This window comes from Papaver somniferum, chromosome 7 (genome assembly GCF_003573695.1).
Source record: "Papaver somniferum cultivar HN1 chromosome 7, ASM357369v1, whole genome shotgun sequence".
NCBI lineage: Eukaryota > Viridiplantae > Streptophyta > Magnoliopsida > Ranunculales > Papaveraceae > Papaver > Papaver somniferum.
The window spans coordinates 157,319,249-157,328,205 of NC_039364.1; the positions used below are offsets into that span (position 1 = coordinate 157,319,249).

At 35.4% G+C, this 8,957-nt stretch overlaps 1 long non-coding RNA gene across 1 annotated transcript; it reads left to right on the plus strand.

Moving 5' to 3' along the window:
- The first annotated feature begins 2,241 nt into the window (after positions 1–2,241).
- On the plus strand, positions 2,242–3,663 carry LOC113293818. The gene is made up of 4 exons (XR_003332587.1): positions 2,242–2,301; positions 2,650–2,833; positions 3,321–3,482; positions 3,563–3,663. It is a non-coding gene; the product is annotated as an uncharacterized LOC113293818 (long non-coding RNA).
- The last annotated feature ends 5,294 nt before the right edge of the window (positions 3,664–8,957 follow it).

Consider the following 8,957-nt stretch of genomic DNA (forward strand, 5'->3'; position numbering starts at 1 on the left):
CTAGCTCCCCAGCAAAACTTTAATGCTATTAGATTAGCTCAATTATTTAGTCACTCTATTTTACTGCAGAACTTAAATTGGGAAGGTCCCGACCTTCAATTGTTTTTAGATGCCTTACAATCTATTCAAATCCCTTATGTTAAAAATAACTGTAATACCACCCATCAAACTTTGGGGGTTCATCATGGTGCTAGATATAGCCCAGATGGCCACCTGATGTACCGATGAGTCTGTTGATCTGTTGAGCTCTTACTCTGTTTTTCTATTAAAAAAAAAACTTTTAGAAATCAAAAAGCAAGAAGTTAGTTTGGTTGTAAAATTTCAGAATAACTTCTTTAGAAAGTCGATTTTTTTTTTATTTACTTTTTTTTTTTTGTGAAACGCCATATATATAAACAGCTACTAGCCTCATAGGCCTTAACTTTTACCCTTTCTCTCTTAGAAAGTCTTAATAGTTAAATTTTCCTTCCCCAACAAAAATCTAAGATCCTGATCGATATATTCCCAATTCAAATTCCGATCGATAAATTCTGAAATTGTGTTGATGTTTAAGGATGCGAGAGAGCTGCGTGCTGGAGTTGGAAGAAGTCGTTTAACAACAGGAGAAGTAGCACATAGAACCCTAATTAAACAAGGTAGTAGTAGCCGAATGGTGATTCAGGAAAACAAACATCAACCAGAAGTAGAGCAGCAACAACAACAACAACACGATAATTATAAAAATGTCGTCAGTGGTTGTAAATCAACGGATGAAGAAGATCGAAAGTTAGAAACTAGGTGTTTTGATCAAATTCGCGAGAATGTTGTTGGGAATCCTGAGATGGAAGTTGAAGGAAGAAATATGTCTCCTACTCCCTATGAGGAGGATGAAGGAAATATGTCTCCAATTTTTTATATGGAGGATGAAGGAAATATGTCTCCTATTTCCCATAATGTTAGTTAGGTCGCGGAATCACCATTTTGTTGAATTTTTTTAAGTAAATATTAAGTTTTTTCATAAGTAAAATTGAGCTTTGTTTTTTTTTCCGATTTCCTTTCTCTTTCTCTTTAAAAAGAGTTCTTAGAAGTTAGGGGGAATAAAACACGGATATATACTGGGGTAGAAAGATCAGAAATTAGGTCCGATCCGAAAAGTGATACCCTCTGCCTAAGTGGATTCGTAGACGGAATGTAGTCCAAACTCCAAACCGCATCACACAGCCAAATAAAAACATGTGATACTTCTCTTGGGATTTTGTCTTTCTTAGTATTAGTGATTTCTTAGTGGTAGTTGACACGGAGCCAGACATTTTTCCAAACGGTGGCAAATTCATATGGTAAAAATTTGTATATACTAGCTGGTATGCGGTCAAAGGCCGTCCGATTTTTTTTTTTGCATTTTTATTGATTTTTTAATATTAACTAAGTGAAAATCAAATTATAAAATATTTTAGTTAAATTAAATATAGGAATTTAGATGGTTTTTTTGTTTTTACGTCGCACTTTTGATGTATTTTTATTGATTATACATAAGTTTTATAATTTTGACCCCATTAAAAATAAAATTTCAATTTTATAACGCATATTTGCACCCACAAGGTATGTAAATTACAAAAATTATAAACCTAAATTTATGGGATTTCAGAATCAAGTGGTTCGGCGGATCCATTTGTCCCTGTATCCCTCAGTCCGTTGATTCATCACTTATTAGGAAGGAAGCTTGTGATCTGAGTACTTCAGAATGATTTAATTTTCACTTAATTGTTTGTTTTAAATTCTTTCTTTTGTTTGTATCTTATTGTTTGGTTTAAGTAGGCTCTTCGCATTATGTCTGCCAAGAAACGTTGTTTTGAAGTTACCTTTCTGCTAAAGAAAAGATGGAAACAGACAAAGCTCCTGCAGCTGAAAAGGAGGATGAAGGAAATATGACTCCTACTCCCTATGAGGTTAGTCAGAGTTTGGGTTTTGCCACTCAGAAATTCAGCTTTCTATATTTTCATGAAAATAGTTGATTCTCATATTTGGGCCAACAGTCCTTTTCTTTCTCTATCTACACCAATTGTATTAACCCTGATCTTTTTTGTTAATCAAAATGTTCATGTCGTTTAGGGACACTCTCCCGCATCATCTTCTGATAGTTCCAATCCAAACAACTATGAACCTTTGGTATGTGTTGTGCATTATGTGAAATTTTATTTCTAGTCAAAATAGTTCTCTTACATTTCCCCTCTATTGTTTTTTTATTTGTAGACACCAAACAGTAAGAAGCGCTTAACAACTCTTCAAGTGACTCCATCAAGGCCTGTTTCTAGTTTTGTGAAGGTAAGTCAAGGAATTTTATTAGTTTCATCAAGTTGATAGTTGCTTTAAATTCAAACACAAGTGATAAATTTCAGCCATCTCAAGTTCGTCTAATGTATTCATCGCTACTCGTTGAAAGCTATGTTTGTAGCCGATTTAAGATATCACCAATGTCTTTCACAACTTTTGGGCATTCAATCTATATTGAACTGACATGAATATGGTTCAACCGAAGTTTATATACTACTATGGTTCTCTTGCTGGTGAATCTCTGTGATAATCCATGTGATTAGACTCACAGGAAATGGCTTTATTTGGTCAAAATCTCCATCTGGTATGGGTAACTGATATGATTATCTTTTTTATTAGGATTCAAGTGTGGCAGCCTCGTGTTTTAAAAAATGCGCGGCGGCATTCCTCTCATAACTGTACGATTAGATAGCGCAGTTTTTGGAACAGATACAGATATGGAACTTCATCTTTTCATGACTGATGTTCAATCTACGTCTTATATGGAAGATTTTTCCGTGAATTGCGTCATGGCGTACATTAGGTGAGAGTCTTTTGTTAGAATTTCATTAAACATCATAATTGCAACTAAAAGACGATAACAGCTTTACCTCATACTGACTCTACAATGCATATAAAGATCATCACTACATCACTAAAACCTTGAATAACACCACATAGAGCTAACAGTTCATGTTCTACAACTCTAGAATATCATAGAACATCACCACAAAGAAGAAGTAGGTAAGAAATGTAGATAACATCTTAGGTTTGACTAGAAGAGAGTCCTTGTCATGTTCGCCACATGTCTCTCTAACCTTTCCTTATTGGTTAGATTAAATACATGATTAGATTTGTAAATAGTATCATAATATGGATTATTACTAATCGGCTTTAACTTACAACAAATCAGACGTTAACTTAATGTAATCAAGATTTGATGCTAAACTATAAACAAGCTGACATCCTGCATTTATTTTGTTATTAATGGTTTACGTCGTATAATACCTGCTGGTTTTTAATCTTTCCAGGCACCTCTACGATGTTTTAGTGAAGCGAGAGATAGAACACAAATTCGAATTTATAAACCCTGCATCAGTAAGCTCTGCAAAAGATAGTGATTTGTCAAAACTAATAACTTCAAGATTGGATAAATCAACTTGCGAATGGGTTTTGATTCATGTCAATCCAGAGTAAATCCTGAAATCTTCAGTTATTTGTATATGACGATGTGATGTTATATACAAACTATTTACCAACTGTTTATTTGTAGGGGAGAAGGTTGGCTTCTCGCCGTTATACATATGGAGACCATGAGTTGTTATTGGCTGGATCCATCAGGGCGCCAATGTCAATCTAACTTCAAACATTTTGTCACTCCGTAAGTATTCCATGTTTTACCTATTTGTATGTTTAGTGTTGTTTGTTATTAATAACATTCTGATATTTTTATCCTAAAGTGGTCTGCAAAGCTTGCAAAAGGATAGAGTGTAGAAGAAATCACCAATTTGGCATATTGTCAAGGTGAGTTAAAATATGCATATCTCCTCGATATCGAGTGTTTTACATATTCAATGAATTTGGCACTGATTAGTTTTCAATAATTTGTACAGTGTCCAACACAGAAAAAAATGTTGAATGTGGCTTCTACGTATTGAGGTTTATGAGGGAAATAATTTTAGAACCACAAATATTTAGGAGGAGCAAGGTGAGAACCTTCAGCTTCTATGTGTACATACGTTTTCATTTTGTTAGTCTGTGTAGGTCATCCTAATTGACTTTTTAACATTTTGCAGCCTTTCCCTAGACCTACATATGAGCAGGATGAAATTGATGAAGTGAGACTTGAATGGATTCAAACAGTCGAGGATTATGTTTAGTTACATACTCATACGTATGCGTGGTTATGGTTACTATTTATGTATTTATTAGGATGGATATTTATGGTTCTATTTATTTATTTATTTATTTATTAGGATGGATACACAGCCATTAAGTTGTGAAACAAAGACTGTTGGATTTTCTATATCAAATTACTATGTTGATGTGAAACTAAACTAGAGGCTACAACCCAATCTCGACAGGAGTAGTATTTTCCTCTATATCTGGAGTAATTTTTTTCTCTGGATCCCTTGCGAAAGTAGGTATGGATGTAGAAGCACTTTGAGTCAGAAGTTTGACTCTTTTCCATTTAATTGGTGCGAATGTCATACAAAACTATTTAGACAAGAGGTCACATAACCTGTTGAAATAGATCTCTTTGGAGCGAAGGCTTAATAAAGCTTGGTCAGATAACCTGTTCAAAAACATCAACAGAAACGAGTTTATGAAAACCAAAGCAGACGAATTTATGAAGAGGATGCACAAAAATCAAAGAATTTATGAAGAGGCAGCCTCTTGTATACACGGAGTGTCAAAAGCGATGACTCCATGAAAGGATTTCTTTCCAATCATTCTTTAACCTAGGAGGATAAAAAATTCTCGTTATCTCACCAAGTTTAGGGACACACAGCTGAGGAACACGTTGATGAAATGTCTGGAATCCCTGATGCTTAGATTGTAAAGAACATTTATACTTTCTCGTTACCTCACCAAGTTCAGGAACACGTTGATGAAATATCTTGAATCCTTGATGCTTAGTTTTGCAGTTATTGATATCAATAGATTGTAAAGAAGATTTATATCATAAATAGACGGACCAATAGGCCTAATGATTTCCCTTTCGATTCACGAAAAAAGTTCATGAATGTACTTCCTTTAAAGAAAATGTAAAACATTGTTTCCTATGATGAAATCTTCACCATATCTAAATGTAAAACAATATAAACAAGATTATGTCGATGTCATATCTACGAAATTCTAAGCGTTATACTTCGTAGTCTAATTCCCTAATACTATGATAATACTATTATGATCATGTCACATCACTAGAGTAATATACAATATGTACAGTATACACAACTTGCAGTTATGTTTTCAATATGCACGAGTTGAAAGATACGTTAGGAATGAAACAAGTTCAAGTCAGTATTACTAACCTCAAGTGGAAGGATGATGTTGTTGTTGTAGTTCGTTACTTCTTCGCATTCTTCAGGTTTTCGGAGTAATACTAGTATGCCTCAACATTCCTAGACTTTCTAGTCTAACCTAAACAAAGTTGACTCTAGTACTTAATCAAGCGACTCTATATGAGTTTTGATACTAAAATATGACAACCAAATTTGACATACCAACGCTTGGTGAGTTTAACCGAGGTATGCTCTAACAACTTTTAATTCTAATAGCCTAGAGAATCTCAATTGGAGATGACCAAATCTTATGTGTTTACTAAATCAGATTCAGTCTGTAGGGTTACACTCTGGTATTTTAGATAACTTCAATCATGTTTGGCCTTTGCTTGGTGCTGGCGACAACCCAGCAATTGGCTTTGTAATTGCTGAGTAATTGTCTTGTTTGGATAGTTATCTGATTTTCTTATTTAAAAAATAAAATAAAATAAAATTATTGATCTACAAGTTTTGTTTTTACCATAAAACCAAAAGAGCAATCGGGGAATTGGAAAATCACTATGAACCATGCTGATTTTCGTGCTCTTCATAATTTTCGCATGAAGAAAACCCAACTTTCTAAAATTTCTAAAAATACTTCCACTACTCCAAAAAAAAAATAGTTAAGAGATATACGCAAATATCTAACTGACGTTCAAAACTGTACCTTTAAATCAATTTACCATAATAATCAAACTTGTGATTTCAGAAGAAATAATTTTCTAAAAAGGTTTCACCATACTCTTTCTCAACATATTGCAAACCTCACTCTTTATGAGTTTGCCTTAATTTTTCGTTTGTTTATGACAGACAATATGCAAGTACTTTATCAAATTCCAAGTCACTAAAGAGAGTAAAATTTATGGTCGACAAGTATTAAAAACATTCCCACTAAATTTCTTCAATATTTCCGAGTGACCTTTTATTATATTGATGAATTGCGACCTATAGAGAATCCTTTATTATTCTTGGATGCCATTACTATTCTGTATAATCATAGCGGATTATGACTTAGTATAGCTCGATTAAATAGTTTAATCGTTTTTAGATTGTTGAAAATTATCAAGTACCAGAGGCATTAATTTGTAATTCCGCCACTTGCAATTATCAGTATAGGACCTAACTAGGGCGGCACAGGAACCGACCCGGAACCGGTGTACCGGATTAGAACCGAAAAAATTAGGCCGGAACCGAACCAATACCGGTGAAGGAGGTACAGGAACCAGAATGAGAACCGGTGTAGGAAGGGGTACATGTTCCGGTTTTAAGCAAATTCCCGGAGGTACAGACCAAAATACCCGGTGAATAATAGTCGTAGATATGTGTTAATCTTATCCGTCAATACTAGGTGTCTAGGTCTTATCTTTATCGACTATCATCACTATTTCACTCGTCTTCTTCCATTCTCTCGAGTCTGAAGAACAGCGGCACCATTCCACCGTTCACTTCTTCACCACCACCACCACCACCACCACCACCTTCTTCTTCACCAACTAACTGATGAGAAATAATTTACTTCGTCTTCTTATTAAAATCAACAACAACAAGCTTAGGCATCACAGACGGAAACAGAAATCACGATCGATCTGAATGATTTAGGGTTCAACAAGTAAGTATTGAAATCCAAATATTATTCTTGCTCAAATCACATGCATCACCATGTTTCGGTTTGTAATTGAAGTATTTATAAGTTGGAATTTTTAGGGTTTACTCTAATTTGGGGGTTTGCTGTTAATTTGATCAAAAGTTTCAATTAATCTTCAATTTCTGAGAATTAAATGGTACAATCAGATGTAAGGATTTGGTGTATTTAATTAATGATGATGAGAAGAAGGAGAACATGGTCTAGGAATTTGATTTGAAGTGGTGGTGTTCTTGCTAGTGATTTGGGATAACTTTTGAATGTAAAAGATGAACTCACAGAAGAGGAGTTAGGGTTTGAGCTATCACAACAAAAGGAATCTGAGAAGGAGATGATCTGGTAGTATTGATGTGATGGATTGTTGTTATTGCAAGGAAGCTGTAACGGAGTAGTTCTGTGGTGTTAGAATTGTTGGTGGTAGTCAGGTTATGCTATAGTGATGGAGATGGTTGATTGCTGGTGACTTACACAGAGGATGGTGATTGTGTTGGTTAAATCTGGTGATGCAGTGGCTAGGATTGCAGTTATCAAGTTGCTGCTATTGGTATGAGGAGACGAAGTTGTTTAAACTGAGTACAATGTAGCAGTGCTGGTGAAGAAGTGACTGGAGACAAATTGAAGGCAAAGTCTTGGCCAGTTGCTGAGTATATAGAGAAGGGTAATTGATTTAGCTGTTGTTGCCAATGGAATTTTAGAGTGTAAATTATTTAATCATCATTATCTCAGGCATTCTAATTGATTTGATTCTTTATTCATGTAATTGGATTCTTTATTCACGTAAAATGTCTCGTAATTTTAGATTGTTACTTTTAGTATCAAAGTTTGCAGATAAAAACCCGGTACGGGTCTTAGAGCGACTGCAATGGTACGACTAAACTCAAAGATCAAAGACCAAAAAAAAAGACTAAATATGAGTTTAATCTGTACTGTGACGTTATGGGGAGAAGACCAAATTTGGTCGCGCGTAAAATTAATCACCGCACGAAAACGGGCGTAAATTTGGTGTACGCTTGAATGGGGCGTAAAATTGGTTTACGCCCGAAATTTGAATGGGGCGGATGGTTTGGTGTCCGCCTGATGAGTAAGTGAACGGGCGGATGGTTGGGTGTCCGCCTGATGAATTTCATTTTGAATGGGGCGGATGGTTTGGTGTCCGCCTGACGAAATGTGAACGGACGGATGATTGGGTGTCCGCCTGATGAATTTCATTTTGAATGGGGCAGATGGTTTGGTGCCCGCCTGATGAGTAAGTGAACGGGCGGATGGTTGGGTGTCCGCCCAGCAACAAGCGTACTTTAAATTTACGCCCGACTATATTAGGATTTGGTATTTGGTCGCGACCAAATATGATCTGGGATTTGATCTTTGGCTGGGATTTAATCTTTACTCCGTCCCACTGCGTTACGATCTCATCCCAAATTTTTGGTTATACTCGCCCACTGTGGATGCTCTTACAAGTACAAGTACTCAAATGAGAGTATCAGTCACTAGTAGATACAGGTACCGGGTTCATAAGAAACCCGGACCTTACCGGCCCATGTGCAGCCTTAGACCTAACTTATTAAAATTAACACTTTTATAAGTATCATAGACTTAAACTTGTAATTATTCCTTTGTTGTGTTTTTACAAACACCTTACAAGCAACCAATATGTGCACTAATTCTTATTGCATTTAATCAACAAAGTTTTCCACAAGTATTGTTGGTGTATTTCAACCAATGCTCAACTGCAAGCATACTACATTAAATACATCACACACAATCAATGAGTAATACTGACCTTCATTTATGTACTAGAAAAGAGAAGGATCGAGAGAATAAGAAATTGAAACAAAAAACAGTATTATGTCCTTAAAACGATTACGCCGCCACAATGATGCCGTAAGTTTAACTAGCGTTCATCTCCAAAGACTACAAAAATCTCCTCCTTCTCCAAAGACTACAAAAATCTCCTCCTTGGTTGATGCATCATTTCAAAT